Source organism: Diabrotica virgifera, chromosome 8, assembly GCF_917563875.1.
Source record: "Diabrotica virgifera virgifera chromosome 8, PGI_DIABVI_V3a".
Taxonomy (NCBI): Eukaryota; Metazoa; Arthropoda; class Insecta; order Coleoptera; family Chrysomelidae; genus Diabrotica; species Diabrotica virgifera.
The window spans coordinates 65,474,070-65,494,939 of NC_065450.1; the positions used below are offsets into that span (position 1 = coordinate 65,474,070).

A 20,870-nucleotide genomic window follows, 5' to 3' on the forward strand; every position below is an offset into this window, starting at 1 on the left:
TTGTCTTTTTTGGGTCATTATAACCAAAAAATGTTAATACAAGTTTTTTCGTAGGATGCATAGTTTTCGAGATAAACGCGGTTGAACTTTCAAAAAATCGAAAAATTGCAATTTTTGAACCCGAATAACCTTTGAATAAAAAATAAAATAGCAATTCTGCTTACCGCCTTTAATAGTTTGAGTCAAATTATATCTGTTTTGAATATTTGCATTGCTAAAAATTTATTTTTTCATTGTTAAAAAAAGCTATAAACACATAGTGTTTCCCGTGTCTAATACACGCGTTTTAATGCATGCTACGTAGAAATAGCCCCGCTTGCACTTTTACCTCTTCTACCTACTCGTTCGATTTTAAATGAGAAATCATTGAAAACATCAGTCAAGCACTAGGTGTTTATAGCTTTTTTTAACAATAAAATAATAAATTTTTAGCAATACAAATAATTTAAACCGATATAATTTGACTTCAACTTTCAAATGCGGTAAGCAGAATTGCTATTTTATTTTTTAATCAAAAGTTATTCGGGGTCAAAAATTGCAATTTTTCGATTTTTTGTAGGTCCCTAGACCTTCGTAGATCCTACGAAAAAATTTGTAGGAACATTTTTTGATTAGAATGGCCCAAAAAATACAAAAAAATGTTTTGTTTTGCGAGAAATCGCTGTTATGTGATTCCTCAACTTCTTGGTTTATAACAATCTTATCGACATGCGGATCAACTGTTACCCAAAAAATTCGTGTTCTACAGGTCAAAATACATAAAAAAAACTTGAGTAAGTCCATCTGAATACAGGAGGCCGTTGTACCCCCCCCCTGGCGACAGGACTATAGCTAGTTCTACAATTTCTGGTGGTGTACAATTAAAAGATTCTTCATTTTCGTCCATCTCAACACAAACTGTCAAATATACTATTCGTTTGACAGTGACACTTTTTGAGGTTGATTATTTTGTTTCCGTGGTGAATTTTGTGATTGTTGTGCCAGAGGGATTAATAGCTATTAATCCCGCATTATTAATCCCTAAGGGATTATTATATGGCATTATATTGCAAACACCACAAGTATAATACATATATTATGTATCAGTCGTAGATAAATTAAATTAGATTATGAAAACGGTATTGAAAATAACGCGGCAGGACGCTTCCTTTAAAATAAAAAACGTTTAATTGCGATGAGTGGTTCCTGAGATGGTACCCCCGTCAAAATAGCCCCGTCAAAATAGCCCTGTCAAAAAAGCTCCGACAAAATAGCCCCGACATAATATCCCGCACACAAAATAGCTCCGACAAAATAGCCTGCAGACAAAATAGCCGCGGAATAATATCCCGCCGACAAAATAGCCCCGACAAAAAAGCTCCCTTCAGAATTCATCATGAAATAATTCCTTAAAAATACATTTTTTCGGAAATGGTAATTATCCTCTTTTCAGATGTTTATCTTAACCACATTAAATAAAAATGGTCTTTTCAGAGAACTCGAGTCTTGTCTTCCCTGCCTCTTGGAAGTTTGAACATTTAAGTTAAGCGAAAATCAATGTTTATTTATGATAAAAACATTTTTTTTCTGTTTTCGGGCAACAGTAAAATTCATTTTAAATTAAATAAATTAAATACATTCTTCATTTTTGTCAAATAATTTAAAATAAAAAAAGTTTTTGGACACCTTGTATAAATAATTATGTAATTGTTTATAAAAGGGGGTTTTAGCCGGGGCTATTTTAGCCGGGGCTGTTTTGACCGGGGCTATTTTGTGTGCGATCTATTTTGTCGGGGCTATTTTGTTTGCGGGCTATTTTGTCGAGGCTATTTTGTGTTCGGGCTATTTTGACGGGGCTTTTTTGACGGGGTTGTTTTGACCGGGCTATTTTGACGGGTCACGTCCTGAGATACAACGGGTCAAAGTTGACCGACATGTACGGCGAAGATATAAACAATAGGATGGTAATTTTCGAACCTTCACCTTTTTATTGCGGTCCTCTTTCTTCACACAAATTTTCATATATTTAAAAGACTCATAACATATATTATAATTATAAAAACTATCGATATTACGAGTGAAAAATACCAAAAATACCAAAACTCCAATCAAAAATTAGGTTGGAGAAAATGGAATCTCAAAGTTCAAAAGTGGTATACGTTAAAAAAATTCATTTTCTCGACTTCCAATGGAGCAATTTTCTTTATTTTTATTTGTTCCTAAGTAACTCGAGTAGAGCCACCTAACCAATGCATTTACCCCAGGCTGTGGGTGAAAAAACGTGATATAATTCAGGAATTTTTGAAACCTATCAGGTGTTGTAAAGGACGATGCCAGGAATAACTTCTACTAAAATGTGACCAAAAATATTGTGAGCTTTTTTTTTATTGCGATTTTCATTTGTTAAATTTGCAATTTTTAAATATTTTTAATTTTGCAGCTTAGGATATTGATTCTAGAGAAAAACTTTTTAATAGAAAGTTGTAGTAAATTAAAAAACCTACAATTCGAGCTATGGTAATTTTAATTTCGTTTATTGGTTATTGCAAAACAACCTGCAAAAGGTCCAAAATGGCCGTTTTTTACAATTGCGTTATTTATTGTACAAATAATTTTTTTATTTTTTAAAGCTTTAAAATGAAGACCTTTCAATTCCAAGCATAAAAAAAATTGTAAGGCCGGGTTAACGAATTTGTTGCTTATATATTATAAATTGTTTATCCCACGAGGTCAAATGTGGAAGGCTATAACTTTTTGAAAAAAAGAGAAAAAAATCGTAGAGAGTAGGTGAAACATCCAATCTCCTTCTAAAGAGTTATGTTTTCATATTCTGATGTAAATAAATGCGTAAAACATTTTTAAACCTCTAATTTTTGGGTTTGAAAATAAGGAGGCAAATTTCGTTATAAACATTTAGAGCTGAAGCGGCCCTGTACATCCTATGAGTTTTTAACTTACAGATTATTGTTGCTGAAGACGAAACGAAGATTTATAAAAAATAAAAAATTTCTACGACCAACTGAAGCCGAGCTAAATGTTGGGTTTGAAAATAAGGGGGCAAATTTCGTTATAAACATTTAGAGCTGAAGCGGCCCTGTACATCCTATGAGTTTCTAACTTACAGATTATTGTTGCTGAAGACCAAACGAAGATTTATAAAAAAATAAAAATTTTCTACAACCAACTGAAGCCGAGATAATTGTTTCTTTTTTGTTAAATCGTAGTGCCTTTATTTATAACAATTAAGAAATTATTTTACAGTCATTGACTAAAGAAAGACTTATATTATCTTAAAATAAAAATTATTATAAAATATAGTTACATTTAATTATTAAAAATTATTTTTAAAATCAGTGCTTTTGCGAGCGGCCGAATTTTGCAAATCGCACGGCTCGTTTCAAATCCGCGAGCTCGGAATTTTTTTACGTAACTTGTATTAAATTTTGACCGAAAACAATTTAATAATATTACCATTATAATATACAGTCTATTTACCACTGTATTTCTTTTTCTTGATAAACTTTTATATGTGAAATATCATTTCTGAAGAAATAATATTACAAAAATGATACATATATATGAAATATATAACTATATTTTTAATTTTTTCATTGTTATATAATGGGAGATGGTCGGTTTGGAGAAGTCCCAGCTTGATAGCTATCTCCTGATGAAGGATTTTTCCCCCTGTGTCATGCCGTTCCTTGTACTCAGTTGCAGCAAATGCCTGGCAGCCCCCTGTAAGATGTTGGATGGTTTCTTGGGCTTGACATCCATATCGGCATCTGTCGTTTTGAACATGAGGGTCTTTGATGATATATTTCAGGTAATTTCTGGTTGGTATAACCTGATCCTGAATGACCAGTAATGAACCCTTCGTTCCAGGAGTTCATTAAAATCTTTGGAGTTATATAGCAATAATTGAAAAAAACTCGATTTGGGGGCGCCATGTTGTTTATAGAAAAAGTAGCACACTATCTGCGGACTTTGCATACCTATATTATTAATATATAGAATCATAAAATTCGATTCCAGCAATAAAATTGCTGGTAATAACTTTTCCTGGTGGTAAATAACTTTTCCTTGTATTTTGCTAATTAGCCCAGAGTAATTAAAATAAAAATTAGTTTACTAAATGGACAGAAAATCTGGACTTTTATATAAAGATAAAAGAAGTTTGGAAGAAACGTCACTGCAAGTTTATAAAAACCATAGCATTCTTTAAAAGGGCGTAGGCGCAAAATTTCGCGCCAGTGTGTTTTAAATGGATGTTTGTTCGGATCCTGAAAAAACTAATAAGTACCATTGAAAAATTTAAACGCAAAATGAAAAATTACATTATTACCGAGAGCTGAAAGTCCCTTAGAATAACCAAAAAGTTTCTTTTGAATGATATATTTGAAATTAAAAATGAGACTAAAATTTCTGTTTTTTTTTTCACCCTTGTAATTTATTAAAATAAACATTATAGAAATTTTCAGAAACTTTAGGCCTTCGGTAATAATGCAAGGTTTCATGCGTTTAAATTTTTCAAAAATACTAAACTAAATTCAAATGAGACATGCAGTGCACGTAAACAAAGATTACAGTTGTAAAGGCGGATCCACATCATCATCATCATCATAATCGATGATCCTCTTATACCGTAAGGTGTCGAGGTGTCTTCTTTACTCGTTATTCTCTGCGAACTTACCCCACTTTTTTCGGTACCTAGCTTATTCTTTGGCTTCCTGCCACGACTTTCCTCTATTCTGCAATATTTCCATCACACTTGTATTCCACGTGTTCCTTGGTCGGCCTCTCCTGTTTTTCCCTATCGGCCTTGCTTCCCATGTCATTTTAACCTGTCTGCCGTCGTTCATTCTAAATAAGTGCCCAGTCCATTTTAATTTCTTTTCATGAATTTTTTCATTTAATGATTTTACTTTTACTTCTCTTCTAATATCTTCGCTACGTTTTTTATCGATTCTCCTAGCTCCCACGACTTTTCTTAAATACCTCATTTCCGCTGCTTGCAATCTCTTTTCTTGTTTTTCGTTCAATACCCAATTCTCTGCTCCATATGTAGTGATAGGATAGGAGTAAATTGTTTTAAATATTATCATTTTGGTTTTCCTAGTTATTTCTTTTTTATTTAAGAAGTTTTTATACAGCGAATGATATGTTCTTGTGGCTGCTTTTATCCTATTTCCAATTTCGTCTTCTTGTGTCCCCTTCTTATTTTTTTCACCCTTGTAATTTATTAAAATAAACATTATAGAAATTTTCAGAAACTTTAGGCCTTCGGTAATAATGCAAGGTTTCATGCGTTTAAATTTTTCAAAAATACTAAACTAAATTCAAATGAGACATGCAGTGCACGTAAACAAAGATTACAGTTGTAAAGGCGGATCCACATCATCATCATCATCATAATCGATGATCCTCTTATACCGTAAGGTGTCGAGGTGTCTTCTTTACTCGTTATTCTCTGCGAACTTACGCAACTTTTTTCGGTCCCTAGCTAATTCTTTGGCTTCCTGCCACGATTTTCCTCTATTCTGCAATATTTCCATCACACTTGTATTCCACGTGTTCCTTGGTCGGCCTCTCCTGTTTTTCCCTATCGACCTCGCTTCCCATGTCATTTTAACCTGTCTGCCGTCGTTCATTCTAAATAAGTGCCCAGTCCATTTTAATTTCTTTTCATGAATTTTTTTATTTAATGATTTTACTTTTAATTCTCTTCTAATATCTTCGCTACGTCTTTTATCGATTCTCCTAGCTCCCACGACTTTTCTTAAATACCTCATTTCCGCTGCTTGCAATCTCTTTTCTTGTTTGTCGTTCAATACCCAATTCTCTGCTCCATATGTAGTGATAGGATAGGAGTAAATTGTTTTAAATATTATCATTTTGGTTTTCCTAGTTATTTCTTTTTTATTTAAGAAGTTTTTATACAGCGAATGATATGTTCTTGTGGCTGCTTTTATCCTATTTCCAATTTCGTCTTCTTGTGTCCCCTTCTTATTTTTTTCACCCTTGTAATTTATTAAAATAAACATTATAGAAATTTTCAGAAACTTTAGGCCTTCGGTAATAATGCAAGGTTTCATGCGTTTAAATTTTTCAAAAATACTATACTAAATTCAAATGAGACATGCAGTACAAGTAAACAAAGATTACAGTTGTAAAAGCTGATCCACATCAATAAAAATTTATGTTGCTCGTTGTATTTGACACACATTTGCTCGTGTGCGTTGAACTTTGATGTGGACTGTGCGCCGCATGGATTTATGCAATAGTTATTTTCCTAACAAGTGCAGAAAGTCATTCTTTTCCGCACGCGACTGCAGTTTGCCGAACGACGCGAAGCGGGAGTTCGGCAAGCAGTCGAGTGCGGAAAAGAGACTTTCTGCAAGAGTAAGGAATAGTGTTGCCAGGTCCGATTTGTTTTAAATCGGTACATAAGGTAAAACAAATCGGGATTTAGGGTTGTAGATCGGGACAAATAAACAACAATAGCCCAGTAAACGCCCGTTTTGGATTTTAATTTTCAGAGTCAACTCCGAATTGCATGAAAATCTGGTTTTAGGTTCTACTTACCGTTTACTTTATATATAAATGTAATAAATGTATAAATAACTAAAAAAGTATTAGTGATACGAAAAATCTCGAGTAAAAAATGTATGTTTTGCTTTAATATGATAGTTTCAATTTGTTTTTCTGTAAGACAAATTTCTGTAAGACTTGGATAAGATATGGCTGTTCATTTTTTGCATACACTCGTGATTAGTGACTCATTCAGGACCTTTCAACTATGACTATTTCAAAAATAAGCCCTTCAAACCGGTGAAACTTACAGATCATATAAAAAAATACATAATTAAACTAAATTGTTTGTAAAGCTGTAACGATTAATTTCATTTGGGGTGCTGCTTTGGCAAATACTGGGAGATCTTTACGATTTTCTTTACCAAAAAAGGGGTCAACTTTATTTTGAGCATAACTCGCTTAGTTTTGATGCTAGAAACTTTTTAAAAACATAAAAATAAAGCTTTATTAAACACTTAAACAAAAGTTTTAATGGGGTTTTTCCGAAAAGTGCTTCATGTTTTGATTATTTCACATTGAAATATTTGTTTTGGATTTTGACGAATAAGAACGTATTTTTCATGAGCTTCAACTTTGGTTTTGCTGGGTCTATAGACTTTACGAATTCATAATATTTTTTTTTTTTTCATTTTTTTATATGCTACATTTTTGCTAAGAATATTTTTTTCGATCAAATACTTACTTTTTGAGTTGTTTGTGAAAAACCGCCTGAAAACGTTATTTTTTGTCGAAAAATAAACATTTTCAATTGCAAATAACTCGAAAAGTATTAACTAAATTAAAAATTTTTATAGAACTAAAGTTGCTTAGAATTTATCCATTTTCGGACTTATTTTAAACGCGCGTTTTTTCACCCCCGAGAAGGGGTGACTGTCAACCCCCGAGTAAAAGCAACCAACGGCACAAGTTCAACTTTGAAGTGGAGGGTAAGTAGAACCTAAATACAAATTTTCATGCACTTCGGAGTTGATCCTGAAAATTACACCGTATCGCCGTATTTCGCGTTAATTTACTAGACTACGTGGTGTTTCTATAGTCTGTATTTAATCCTACATAATCATAATAATCAGACGAAATTACAAAACAAAATCGTAGATTAAGTAAATTATATATTTTTTATTAAAATTATATTTTTCATTCCATTTTGCCTTTTTGGAGTGCCTTGTTTTTTATAACATAGTTATAAAATTCACTACAAGTCATGCTGAAATTGGTTTTTGTTGGTAAACTTTATCGGGACATTTAGTGTCCCGATCAGGTACAAATCGGTACGCGCCCCCAGACCCTTGAAAATCGGGACGTCCCGCGCAAATCGGGACACCTGGTAACGCTAGTTAGGAACAATATTTTTTCTAAGAGTCTTTAAAAAATTACCAAATCTTAATCAATTAATTTAATTAATATGAAAATACATACACAAATTAATTCTTTGACAAGGTTGTCAAAACCAAACTTTCAATAAAATTAGTTAGCATAACGACGATCTTGGTTTCCTTGACGATGATTCAAAACGACTGTTATTGTCTACCGATTTGACTTTCGAATATTATGTCAAAATAATTTTATTTCATCGAATTGTCGCGTTAATTTCATTAAAACAGGAACACAATGAGATATATTTGAAATAAATTAGTAAATAATATCTAAATATTAGTTTATTGCATGTATTATAATTACTTTAAGGCCATATTAACATATCTAAATTAACACGCGTGCGGAAAAGTAAAAACCGCGTGCGGAAAAGTAACACGCGTGCGGAAAAGTGAAACTTTCTAAACTAAAATGCGTGCGCGAAAATAGACATTTTTGCACGCTCGTAGAAAAAAATATTTTCGTGACGAACAACACACGCTATCCGCCGTGCTGTCAGTTTTTCATTCGACTTCAAAGAAATTTTCGTCGCACAGCAGTGTTACTGTGGACTTGATTACCCACTTGTCGCTAAGTGGATTCGGCGGTACAACACACAAAATAAATATTTACGTCGTACAAATACTTGACCAGATTTAAATTTTTGCCGCAAATATTTTTTTGCATTTTAAAATACAACACACATAAATTTTTATTGATGTGGATCCGGCTCTAAAGGTATTCAAAACGTATTCTACTCGTTCCATAATAACAGTATATTATTGACATTACGTTATCATTTTGTCTCTTTTCTCGATTATTAGATTTTATTGTATAGTATATAAATTTCTGTAGTCATCGATTACATAGTCAGTGAAAAAATAATCATATTAATTAAATAATTGAATAATTTACGCGGCCGGCGTAGCTCAGGCGGTAGTATGCTTGGATCGAGTACTGGTAGGCCAGGGTCGAATGTATGTCGAATTAAATACATTATAGGTATACATTCTTCTTTTTGTCTCAATTAATTAATTTCAAAAAAACTCTTTTTGGGCACCCTGTATAAATAATTATGCTAATGTTTATCTTACTATATAGAGCATTGAATAACCTTTCGAATGAGCTATCACACGACCCCTCTTCTCATTTAAAAAAGTCATCGATTACGTCATCACGTCCAGGTGGATGACGTCACTAGTACCTATTATATATATGCCAAAAAACAAAAATTATAATGTAAAAATAAAAATCGACCTGTTTCGGGATTTATCTCCAGAGTAGCCTATTATCCAGAAAATGAATTTATTCCAACTCAAACGTCCTTACTGTATGTGTACCAAATATCAAAAAAATATACAAAGTAGTTCTAAAGTTAACTAGTTCCTGTAACTCGGTTATAAAAATCGGTGGGACAACAAATGTATATCTAGAACCGCCTCAGTGACCTCTATTCACCATTCTAGTATTTCCGTTTCCCAATGAAACACCCTGTTTACACTTGAGTCCACGAGTCTTTACCCGTGCGTCATTAATACCTGGCGAGATAAAACACATACTTTTTTCTAGCATCATTCTCTTCCACGCATGAAACTAATGACAAACCAGCTGCCGCCTGTTATTAAGTAAAAACACATGTTATTTTTATAAACGATCTAGTCTCAGTATATTGAAAAGCGATAGGTACAAAAAAAGGACAATTGGGGATGTTTTCACGTATTTTAAGTATAATTTCTGAAGTTTTGGTTTGTTTACTTTTGTGGCTGTCAGTTTGTTGAATTTTTGCATTTTGAAGTTTGTTATAGTATACAAACAGTTTTCACGACTAATTTTATATTGGAGTTTGAAATTTTATGGTAAGTTTATGTTATTTTAAGATTAATTTTGACAACGTACAAAGCTAACCTCATTGACACAGTTAAGGAATGCTTGTGTTTAATGTTTTGCCAAAGTGAATAAAATAACAAAAAGAAAATATGTTATTGAATTTTTTTATAAATTGTTTATTTATTTATTAATCAATGGTAATAAAATAATTTATTAAACTACTTCAAATGTAGCTGTAATTATGCACCAAAATTTTAAAGCAAAACTTAAACTTGACATTCTATTTATTTGGTAACGTCAAATTTTATACTTGAACCCGTGATCGGAGTAATACTTTCTGTCTTAGATTAACGAAACCGGTAGATATAACATCGACAAGTGCGCAGCCTGTCCGTTTCCCCTTAATCCCCACTCCTTTGTCCTGCCAATCAAAATAGCAGACGGAGTATATCCCCTCCAGCACTGTCCGCCGGCAATAACTTGTTCTCTGGTTTAAATTTTTTACGTTAAATTGTGTGATTTTGAAAATTAAGTTTTCGACTGTGTTAGTGACTTTATTTTATAAAATGCCACAGTGTATAATCAATAACTGTATTTATCATTCAAGTGCAAATTGTGTGAAAGATAAAAAGTCAGTTAACCTATTTAGGTAAGTTTAAAATATTCTATTTGTAATATTGTAGTCATTCCTGGCCATATTTGTATCGAGGGGAAGTGTTGGACGCTGTACCTCAGAACCGGACTTATACATTTTAATACTAGCAAAATACATTTTAAATAAATTAGCGTCGAATTGCATTTATTTCTGATTGTTTCAATAAATACTATAAATCATAAATGGTATAAAAATTGGGGGTTAATATTCAATTTCGCTTAAAGTCACCATTTTGATGCTGCATCTTGAATTAAGAGATTCATTTATGGGCAATTGTATTCCTTTGGAAATGATAGATATCAATTATAAAGCCTGGTGAAATCATAAATAAATCGTGTAGCAAGGAGAGAATAGTAGATGAAGTTGATGACGCATTGGACGAGAGCAATGATCTGTCTGAAATTATTTCTTGTATAAATGTTTCGGAATATAAAAAAGAAGTAATAACACACATTTCCGCCTACGTTGTACGTAGAATTTCAGCCGTTAAAATACGAGGACTGTATTGCGAGCCTGTGTGGAGACAGAAATGATTTTTTGATTTCATTTATTAATCAGAAAGATAAATGGAATGCAATAACTTACCCGTCAGCTGATGTTATTTTAATTTGTAGCACTACAGAAAAAATTTTACATTTTTAATCGTTGTAAATAACCAGTATTTTAAAATCTTTTAGATAACAAACTTTTTGAGGATAACAAGATCCATTTCTCCGAGCAAAACTTTTTAACATCACATTTTTCTAATTTAGTTAAAATTATTGTGTTAACCTACATCAATATTAGAATACTCGTTATAATAAAATTTTATTAGATAAGTAAGAGGATACAGTTTAACAAATTAACATTATTTTCTGGCTGCTAATATCACCGACGTTTCGTTCGCCTAGAAAAGTTCCGGATATGGAACATGAGATAGAGAGGTTTAGTGGGTATTACAAGTATTGAGTCCCACACTACCTTAGAGCGAAATACTAGGCGCTAGGGTGTGCGTAAATGCATTCCTCTCTTGAAAAAAAAAGTTTGTAATACATATATACCTATCGCTAATATCTGCAACACTTGCAAATTCTATATTATACTTTAAATAATAACGTATTATATACTATATTATACTTTAAATAATAACGTATAAGTACTCATATTAAGTTTTAGTTGTTAGTAAATCATTTAATAATTAAATTGCCGGTATTTTATTATTCCAAAATTTTCCTGAATACGTACCTGTCACCCCTCCCACCCACTTGTCCCAACTTGGAATATTTGGCAGCCTTTGCGCATCTGTTTCTTGCCTGAACGTTATATCTTTCGTCTTCGTTAATCTAAGCTTTCTGTCACTTTGCGTTTAGTAAATTTCCGATTTATTTTGTATGCTTTAAATGATGACGCACGGGTATAGACTCGTGAACTCAACTAAACGTACATACATACAGTTGAGTCCGCGAGTCTTTACCCGTGCGTCATCATTTAAAGCATACGAAATAAGTCGGAAATTTACTAAACGTAATAGCAAATGACAGAAAGTGGGTATTATTCCGATCACGGGTTATAGTATAAAATTTGACGTTCTCAAATAAATAGAATGTCAAATTTAAGTTTTGCTTTAAAATTTTGGTGCATAATTACAGCTACATTCGAAGTAGCTTAATAAATTATTTTATTATTATTGATTAATAAATAAAGAAACAATTTATAAAAAAATTCAATAACATATTTTCTTTTTGTTATTTTATTCACTTTGGCGGAACATTAAACACAAGCATTTCTTGTACGTTGTCAAAATTTATCGTAAAATAACATAAACTTATTTATCATAAAATTTCTAACTTCAATATAAAATTAGTTGTGAAAACAACTGTTTGTATATTATAAAAAACTTCAAATGCAAAAATTCGACAAAATAACAGCAAAAAATTCAACAAACTGACAGCCACAAAAGTAAACAAACCAAAACGTCAGAAATTGTACTTAAAAAATGTGAAAACATCCCCAGTCGTCTTTCTTTGTATCTATCTCTTTTCAATGCACTGAGTCTAAATCATTCATAAAAATAACATGTGTTTTTACTTAATAACATGCGGCAGCTGGTTTGTCATTAGATTCATGCGTGGAAGAGAATGATGCTAGATAAAAAGTACTTATGTGTTTTATCTCGCCAGGTATAGGGCTTTTCATCGATTGTCATTTATTTCGAGCTTCTGTCATATGTCGTATACTCCGTGTATATTAATATTATACATAGATTATACAACATATAACAGAAGCTCGAAACAAATGACTGTGAATGAAAAGCCCTATTAATGACGCACGGGTAAAGACTCGCGGACTCAACTGTACATACTTCAAAAAATAAGATCAATCATTTAATCATTGGGAAACTTTATTTAGGACATTCCGTAGGTAGTTCCGTCCGCTCTCTGTTCTTGATTGAAAAAAGAACGATAGCAGATCGGTGCCTTGACGACCAACGACCATACCACTGAATTTCCTTTCAGAAAGTTTTAAAACGTACGGCCATAACTGAACAGGATATCAGTTGCGGTTTTTTCAACACTGGAGATTCACGTTTCAATAGATTATTTTTCGATGTTAATAATAAAACACGACAAGTGATTCTGAGTACAGCAGTGTTATAAGAAAGGAACTTACCTTTGAAAGAGTTGGGAATTTCCGATGATAAGCGCGAAAAAACTACTTGTTGGACTCTGAAAACAGAAATAAACAAATAAGCATTTGAGCAATTTAAAAAGTTCCATTTATTAAAATTCTCTATAAAAGGTGTACAGGGTGTTTGGTAAAGAATGGGCCATTGCTTAACCTTAGATTCCTGCTGAGGTTAAAATAAGTCGATTTAAGCTAACTTACCTTAGTACAAAAGTTGATAATAACCGAAATACAGGGTGTCAAAGTTAAACTTGTATTTTATAAATTTTTGAATATTTACTGACAGGCATGGGACATAAACACGAAATTTGGTAAGTGGTGCTGGTACTATCCACCACACTAAATTATGTTAAACAAACGTTTCTGGCTATTACTAGAGGCGTACAACGGGGGGACGTGAAAGTTTGACCCTTCCCAAATTCTACGCCACTGGCGGAATTGCTATTTTAGTGCAATTTTTTGATTCTCCAATACTTTCTATGTAAATAACATACTCTTCATTCGTACCTAACGATAAAGCCATTCGTTTTCAGGATATTTAAAGCTAAACACGAAGGAGCAATAATACATTAATCAAAATAGGTGTTCCTTTTCATTTTTAACTTCAAATATCTCGAAGACTAATGACTTTATCGTTACGAATGATGAGTATATTATTTGCAAAGAAAGTATTGGAGAATCTAAAAATTATGCAAAAATAGCAGTTACATCAGTGGCATTTGGGAAGAGTCAACCATTCACTTTCCCCTGTCGTACGCCTCTGGTAGTAGCCAGAAACGATTATTTAACATAATTTAGTAGGGTGTTCAGTGCCTACACTTTCTGGCAAGTATCATAAGGATATGTCAAATAGTTTTATAGTACCGGACACATATAGTTCTTAAAGTTTTAAATAAATAATGAATTATTTAAAAAAAAATACTTTAAAATAATTTGACATATCCATGTCATACTTGACCGAAAGTGTAGGCACTGTGCACCCTACTAAATTATGTTAAATAATCGTTTCTGGCTACTACCAGAGGCGTACGACAGGGGAAAGTGAATGGTTGACCCTTCCCAAATTCTACGCCACTGATGAAACTGCTATTTTAGCATAATTTTTAGATTTTTCAATACTTTCTATGCAAATAATATACTCTTCATTCGCAACGATAAAGTCATTAGTTTTCAAAATATTTGAAGTTAAAAATGAAAAGACACACTTATTTTGATTAATGTATTATGCTCCTTCGTTTTTAGCTTCAAATATCTCGAAAACTAATGGCTTTATCGTTACGAATGAAGAATATATTATTTACATAGAAAGTATTGGAGAATCAAAAAATTGCACTAAAATAGCAATTCCGCCAGTGGCGTAGAATTTGGGAAGGGTCAACCATACATGTTCCCCGTCGTACGCCTCTGGTAGTAGCCAGAAACGTTTGTTTAACATAATTTAGTAGGGTATACTGGGTATACAGTACCAGCACCACTTACCAAATTTCGTGTTTTTGTCCCATGCCTGTCAGTAAATAGTCAAAAATAAATAAAATAAAAGTTTAACTTTCATCCTGTACACCCTGACACCCTGTATTTCGGTTATTATCAACTTTTGTATTAGGGTAAGTTAGCTTAAATCTACCTATTTTAACCTCAGGAGTCTAGGGTTCAGCTATGGCCCATTCTTTACCAAACACCCTGTATATAATTTATTAATAAAAGGCCCTTAAAGGGCTACATCATAAATGCAGAACGTTTTCGATCTATAATAGATCATCATCAGTGCTGAACAGGAATTTTTTTGGAATAATTAATTGAGAACTGAGCAACCCTTCATCTTTCGAGAGGACTTCCTGAGCCTGGAGCCTCCAACGTCGCCGGCGATGACCACAATGCATCAAAAATGATCTAACCAACAAACTACAACTGCAGGGACCTAAGGCCACAATATCCAAGACCAGGTCTGCAACTGACTAGCAGCCAAGACACCAAGAAGCTACCGGCAGATACCAAGTGTTAACAAGTAACTGCCAAGTATAACATTATGTCCGCGCGGGCATAAAGTATCCCATTAGGTACGTGGTTCGTAACTAAGTAATAAATACACAATATTCAACCGTTATGACATAAAATATACAGAATATTTTAAAAATACAAGTAATAACGAAAACATCGTATTAGTCCAGAGAAGTAAGGTTTTGGTCGGGACACTTGAGCAGCCAGGTTGCAAATGGGTTTTTTGGGTACTATATACCTAATACATTATACATACAAAAATGCCCGTCACAGTTCGGACGAGAATTTTAGTCATTAACAAATAAGGGTCAAAAATGGCAGTTTTTTCGTTTAAATCACTACAGGTAAAAATAGGATAATTAAATATCTTATTTAGTAGCGGCCGGTTGTTCGAACGCTAATCAGCATTGATCACTATCAAATACTTAATTACTGTCACAACTGTCAATGTCAACTTTGGTTGGGTTGCCGAAAACATAATTATTGATGACAATTATGAAATTAGTTAATCAATTATGTTAATAATTGTTATGTTAATTGACTAACTAATCTCATAATTATAATTAACTATGTTTTCAGCAACCCAACCAAAGTTGACATTGACAGTTGTGACAGTAATTAAATATTTGATAGTGATCAATGTTGATTAGCGTCCGAACAACCGGCCCTATGATTCTTTTAGTAGATGAGCCAATGTTTAAAACGGCAGTGTTTTAATTTTGGTCCGATCATTTGTTGCTTCGAAAATTGCAAAATAAAACTAAAATTTCGAAAATAAAAAAATTGCTATAACTTTCGCGAAAGTGACCTTACGACTTTTATATTTCACAAAAAGTTGAGTCAAAGAGTCCATATACTGCACAAAAAATTCGTTTAAGACGATTCGTCAATTAGTTTAAATTTTATTCAATTTGTTTATGCCAAAGAGAACAATAACATTTTGTAATGTTATTGTTCAGAAAATAATAATTATATAGAAATTCTGTGAAAACCACATGAAATAACAATGGTCTTGTTTTAAAATTATTGAAGAAAATCATTAAAAAGTAATTTTTGTCACTACGAAAACATTTTACTAAAGTAGAGTCATTTTTGGCTTGTAGACAATTTGAATAGCTTTGTTAATATTGACTGTAGAGTAAATTTACCTTAGAATTTCAAAAGCTGATTTTATTTTTACACAAATTTTCAAAAAAAAAACTTTTCGCCTAGGTTAATTACGGTCAAAGTTAGCCTCTTTTATTATTTAATTCACAGTTACTTCAATATACATAAAATTCTCCTGTAACAGCGTTAGTTACCATACTACTCCGAAACGGCTTGGCCGATTTTTATGAAATTTTACAAGTATATCCTATGGGACTGAGAATAGGTTTTAATCTATTTTTCATACCCATAAGTTATAAGGGGGGTTGCCCCCTGACATTTTTTTTACTTTTTTGGACAAAATTGTCTATCTTAATTTTATATGATGTAGGATTAAAAAATACATACCTACAACCCTTAATTTACACTTTTCCATCACCAACTTCTATTTGTTAATAACCATCTATATATTTACATCTATAAAATTCTCCTGTCACAGTGTTAGTTGTCATACTCCTCCGAGACCGCTTGACCGATTTTTATAAAATTATATAATATGTATATTCGGTAGGTCTTTGAATCGGTCGTAATCTATTTTTCATATCTCTGAGTGATAAGGGGAACTCCCCCTAACATTTTGAAATGTTAGGTGGGGATTTACGTACATAACGTACTCTACAAGACTACGAGTACATACAATTTAAAAAAATTATAATCAAAATCCATCAACAAGCTCTGGAGATATTAATCGCAGCATATGTTTGAAGAATCAGTTTCATTTTTTGAGTGCACGGATTTTAATAATTCATTTCCACCGACCACAAATCGATTTTGTTAGAACGTTATTTTTAAAGCTTTATTAACAACTCTGTTGAAGTTTAAAGTTTACTCAAACTTTTACACATAAACTATATACCTTCAACTTCGAAATGGCGCTAGTTGGGTTGCTTAATTGTTATAAACAAAGTAGCTGTCAATTAAATAAAAAAGTGACTGTAACTAACCTAGGTACAAAGTGTTTTTTGAAAATTTGTATAAAAATACCAGCTTTTCAAATCCCAAAGTAGTTTTAATTTACTGTCAATATTAACAAAGTTATTCAAATTGTTTATGAACTAAAAATGACCCTACTTTAGTAAAATGTTTTCGGAATAATTAAAATGACTTTTTAATGATTTTTTTAAAACACTTTAAAAACATGACTTTTCTTCTTTCATGTGGTTCACAAAATTGCTATATCATTACTATTTTCTGAACAATAATATTGCGAAAAAATAGCTTATTGGGATAAACAAATTGAATAAAATTTAAACTAATTGACGAATCGTCTTAAAATTTTTTGTACATTATATGGACTGTTTGTCTCAACTTTTCATGCAATATGAAAGTCTTAAGGTCATTTTCACAAAAGTTATAGCCATTTTCTTATTTCCGAAATTTTAGTTTTATTTTGCAATTTCTGAAGCAACAAATGATCGAACCGAAATTTAAAAACTGCCATTTTAAACCTTGGCTCATCTACTAAAAGAATAACAGTATAAATAAGATATTTAATTACCCTATTTTTACCCGTAGCGATTTAAACGAAAAAACTGCCATTTTTGACACTTATTTGTTAATAACTAAATTTCTCGTCCGAACTGTGACGGGCATTTTTGTATGTACATATAATGTATTAGGTATATAGTACACAAAAAACCCATTTGCAACCTGGCTGCTCAAGTGTCCCGAACATGGTATATTTTTGCCTTATTTCCCTGGAGTATATCGCAACACAAAAAAAATAAGTAACACAAACAACTAAGTCTAAAGGAATATAAAAAATAACAAGATTAATTATTCAGAATCTGCATTTTACAAATTAACATGCCGAGACTGACTGACAAAGCTTGACACTGCATAAACAAGAAGAACTTACATAAATATGCATACTAGATTATAAAAAGCATTTGACAATAAAAAGAAAAAAAAAAGTAAACATAAATGTATATTACAGGGTGATTGATTAGTGGGGTAAGCGGATCCGTAGATCCGTTACAGTAATAGATAGCGATAAAAGTTAATAACAAAAATTGTAGCCAACTTTGAGCTTCATATTACAAAAAAAAATAATGTGCTTGCGTTTTGACTCACCCTATATTCAATATAAAGAAAATTAGCAATATCAATCATTTTATTATGAAAATGTTGACAATAAATAAAAAATATGGCATCAATAAACCATTGCTGTTGTGCTTATTTTTATTTATACAGGGAGTTGAACTTGTTACGATTTTCATATAAAATTAGTTATAACTTTGTAAATACCCTGTGTAACATACCAAACCTTTATATTTTTGTAATGGAAAAGTTAATAAGATTTCGAATATAAAATAAAATACAGGGTGTTCCATTAAAAACAACATAAGTTTGGTCTGCCACTATGTTATTGAACACCCTGTAACATTCTAACTAATTTTGTAATGTGAAGCTCAATGTCGGCTACAATTTTTGTTATAGTCGGTTCGCTAAACTCAGACGCAACTGGCTAGGGATTTTAGTAAGTAATTTTGCAAATTTAGTAAAATTGGCAAAAAAATTATCACTAAATAGTTAATAATTACTAAATACTTAGTAATTTTACCAATTTTGGCAAAATTGACAAAAAACAAAAAAATTACCTACTAAAATCACTTGACAGTTGTGTCTGAGTTTAACGAACCGACTATATTAACTTTTATCGCTATCTATTACTATAACGTATCTACGGAGCTTTACCCCACTAATCAATCACCCTGTATACGTTGTCCGGAAAGACTTTCGCGGTTAGTATAATCAAATTTATTCCAAGATTAATAATATGATTATAATACAATTATAATAATATTAATCTTAGTTAGAAGCTGAAAGAAAAATTTAACAGAGCAGTACTGGGGAACATTACCTACTTACATAATTTTCAAAAATGTTTAATTATTTAAATCTCGACCGTCACAGTCCACTACATTGTCCGACTGTTAAGGCGCGTCCGCATTGGTAAATTTTTCATGCGTATTGAACTAATGGGTTCGTCGCAAGAATTTACGTCGCAAAAATTGGCGTCACAAATTTTTACCAACGAGGACGCGGTGCTCAACCATTTGATCTTCGCTCGAAAACGATAACCTATGGAGCGTGTGCGTTGTGTGCGTCGAAAATTCTTGCCACCGATTTATGCAACGAACCCGTCCACATTGGCAGTGTTCGCGCTGTACAAATCGAACGTATTCAGAGTAAGTTCGGGATTAGTTTCCAATGCGCAGGCGTCAACGTAAACTTATCCTGGACATGCTCAGACAATTTTCGGATTCGTAATGACGGGTTGCATACATTAAGGTTAGAGAAGGAAGCCTTTTGTGGTCCCTTTCTTATTTCGAAATCAATGTCAAAAAAATGCAAATGCAACAAATTTGTATGTTAACAAAGAGAAAGAGAATAAAAGCAACAGGCAAAGGCAAAAGGATGAACTTTCTATTCATCAATGCCTTTCTTAGAAGTTAGAAATTTGATTATCGTCTTTCTTTATTATTTCCACATTATTTGGATAATTTGGTATTTCCACGCCAAAATCCGGCTTACATTTTTGTAGAGAGTAAAAGATTGTTATGTATTACTTGGAAATGGCAGCTTGATATTTAGATATAAAAATTACCTTTAACTTCCGTGGGGTTGAACATTATCTGAAGGAAGGAATAATTTAGTAAAGCAATCATTTCCAATTTTGATATACAGCGTGTCTACTTGAGTTGGAAACATATGGGAAACTTTTTTATTATTAATTTTACGAAAAAAAGTTATTCTTTATAAAAAGTTCTGCATGCCCCAAAACCTAAGATTCAATCATCAGATATCAAATTTTCTGAATATTATACGAGGTATGTCAAAAAATATGAATTTCGGTCAAGGGTAAAGTACCTTTATTTCTCTCAATATCGAAAATTCTTATGATAAAAAGTTGTTTGGAATTAAAAACTAAGATCAAATATGCAATTACATGCTTCTTATTGAAAAAAAAATTTTTTCTCAAATTTAAGGATACCCAACATTGTTTTCAATTATTACAAATATGATAACTCGTTTATTATTCATTTTACGAAAAAAAGTTATTCTTCGTAAAAAGCTTTGCATGGTCTAAAATCTAAGACACAACCATGATATATCAACTTTTATTCATTTTATACGAGGTGTGTCAAAAAATATGAAATTCGCTCAATATTATAGCACCTTTATATTTCACAGTATTTCAATTAGAAGGATGTAATTGCATATTGACACATAGTTTTTAGTTCTAAACAACTTTTTTAATAACTGTTTTCAATATTGTGAAAAATAAAGGTACTTTACTCTTGAGTGAAATTAATATTTTTTGACATAACTCGTATAAAATTAATAAAATGTGATATCTGTTGGTTGCATCTTCGGCCTTATGACCTACAGAGCTTTTTATAAAGATGTATAAACATTCTCAATTTCTTTGCAAAACGAAAATGCAGCAGCTGCATAATACTCTTTATAAACTACTTTTTATAAAGAATACCTTTTTTTCGTAAAAGTAATAATAAAAGAGTTATCGTATGTGTAATGAATCAAAACGAAGTTAGTATCAATAAATTTGAGAAAAATTTGGAAAATATTTTTTTCCAATTAGAAGCATGTAATTGCATATTTGAGCTTAGTTTTTATTTCCAAACAACTTTTC

General features: G+C 31.9%; 1 protein-coding gene across 2 annotated transcripts in view; it reads right to left on the reverse strand.

The window, feature by feature from the left end:
- Nucleotides 1-20,870, reverse strand: part of LOC114331761 (uncharacterized) — a 193,926-nt gene that overhangs the window by 100,758 nt on the left and 72,298 nt on the right. Inside the window, exon 2 of one of the 2 annotated variants that reach the window (XM_028281399.2) lies at nucleotides 13,055-13,110. The exons of the other annotated variant lie outside the window; for it this stretch is intronic. The gene's annotated coding sequence lies outside the window, so the exon portion shown is untranslated. The remainder of the gene's footprint in view (nucleotides 1-13,054; nucleotides 13,111-20,870) is intronic. 2 annotated transcript variants of the gene reach the window in all.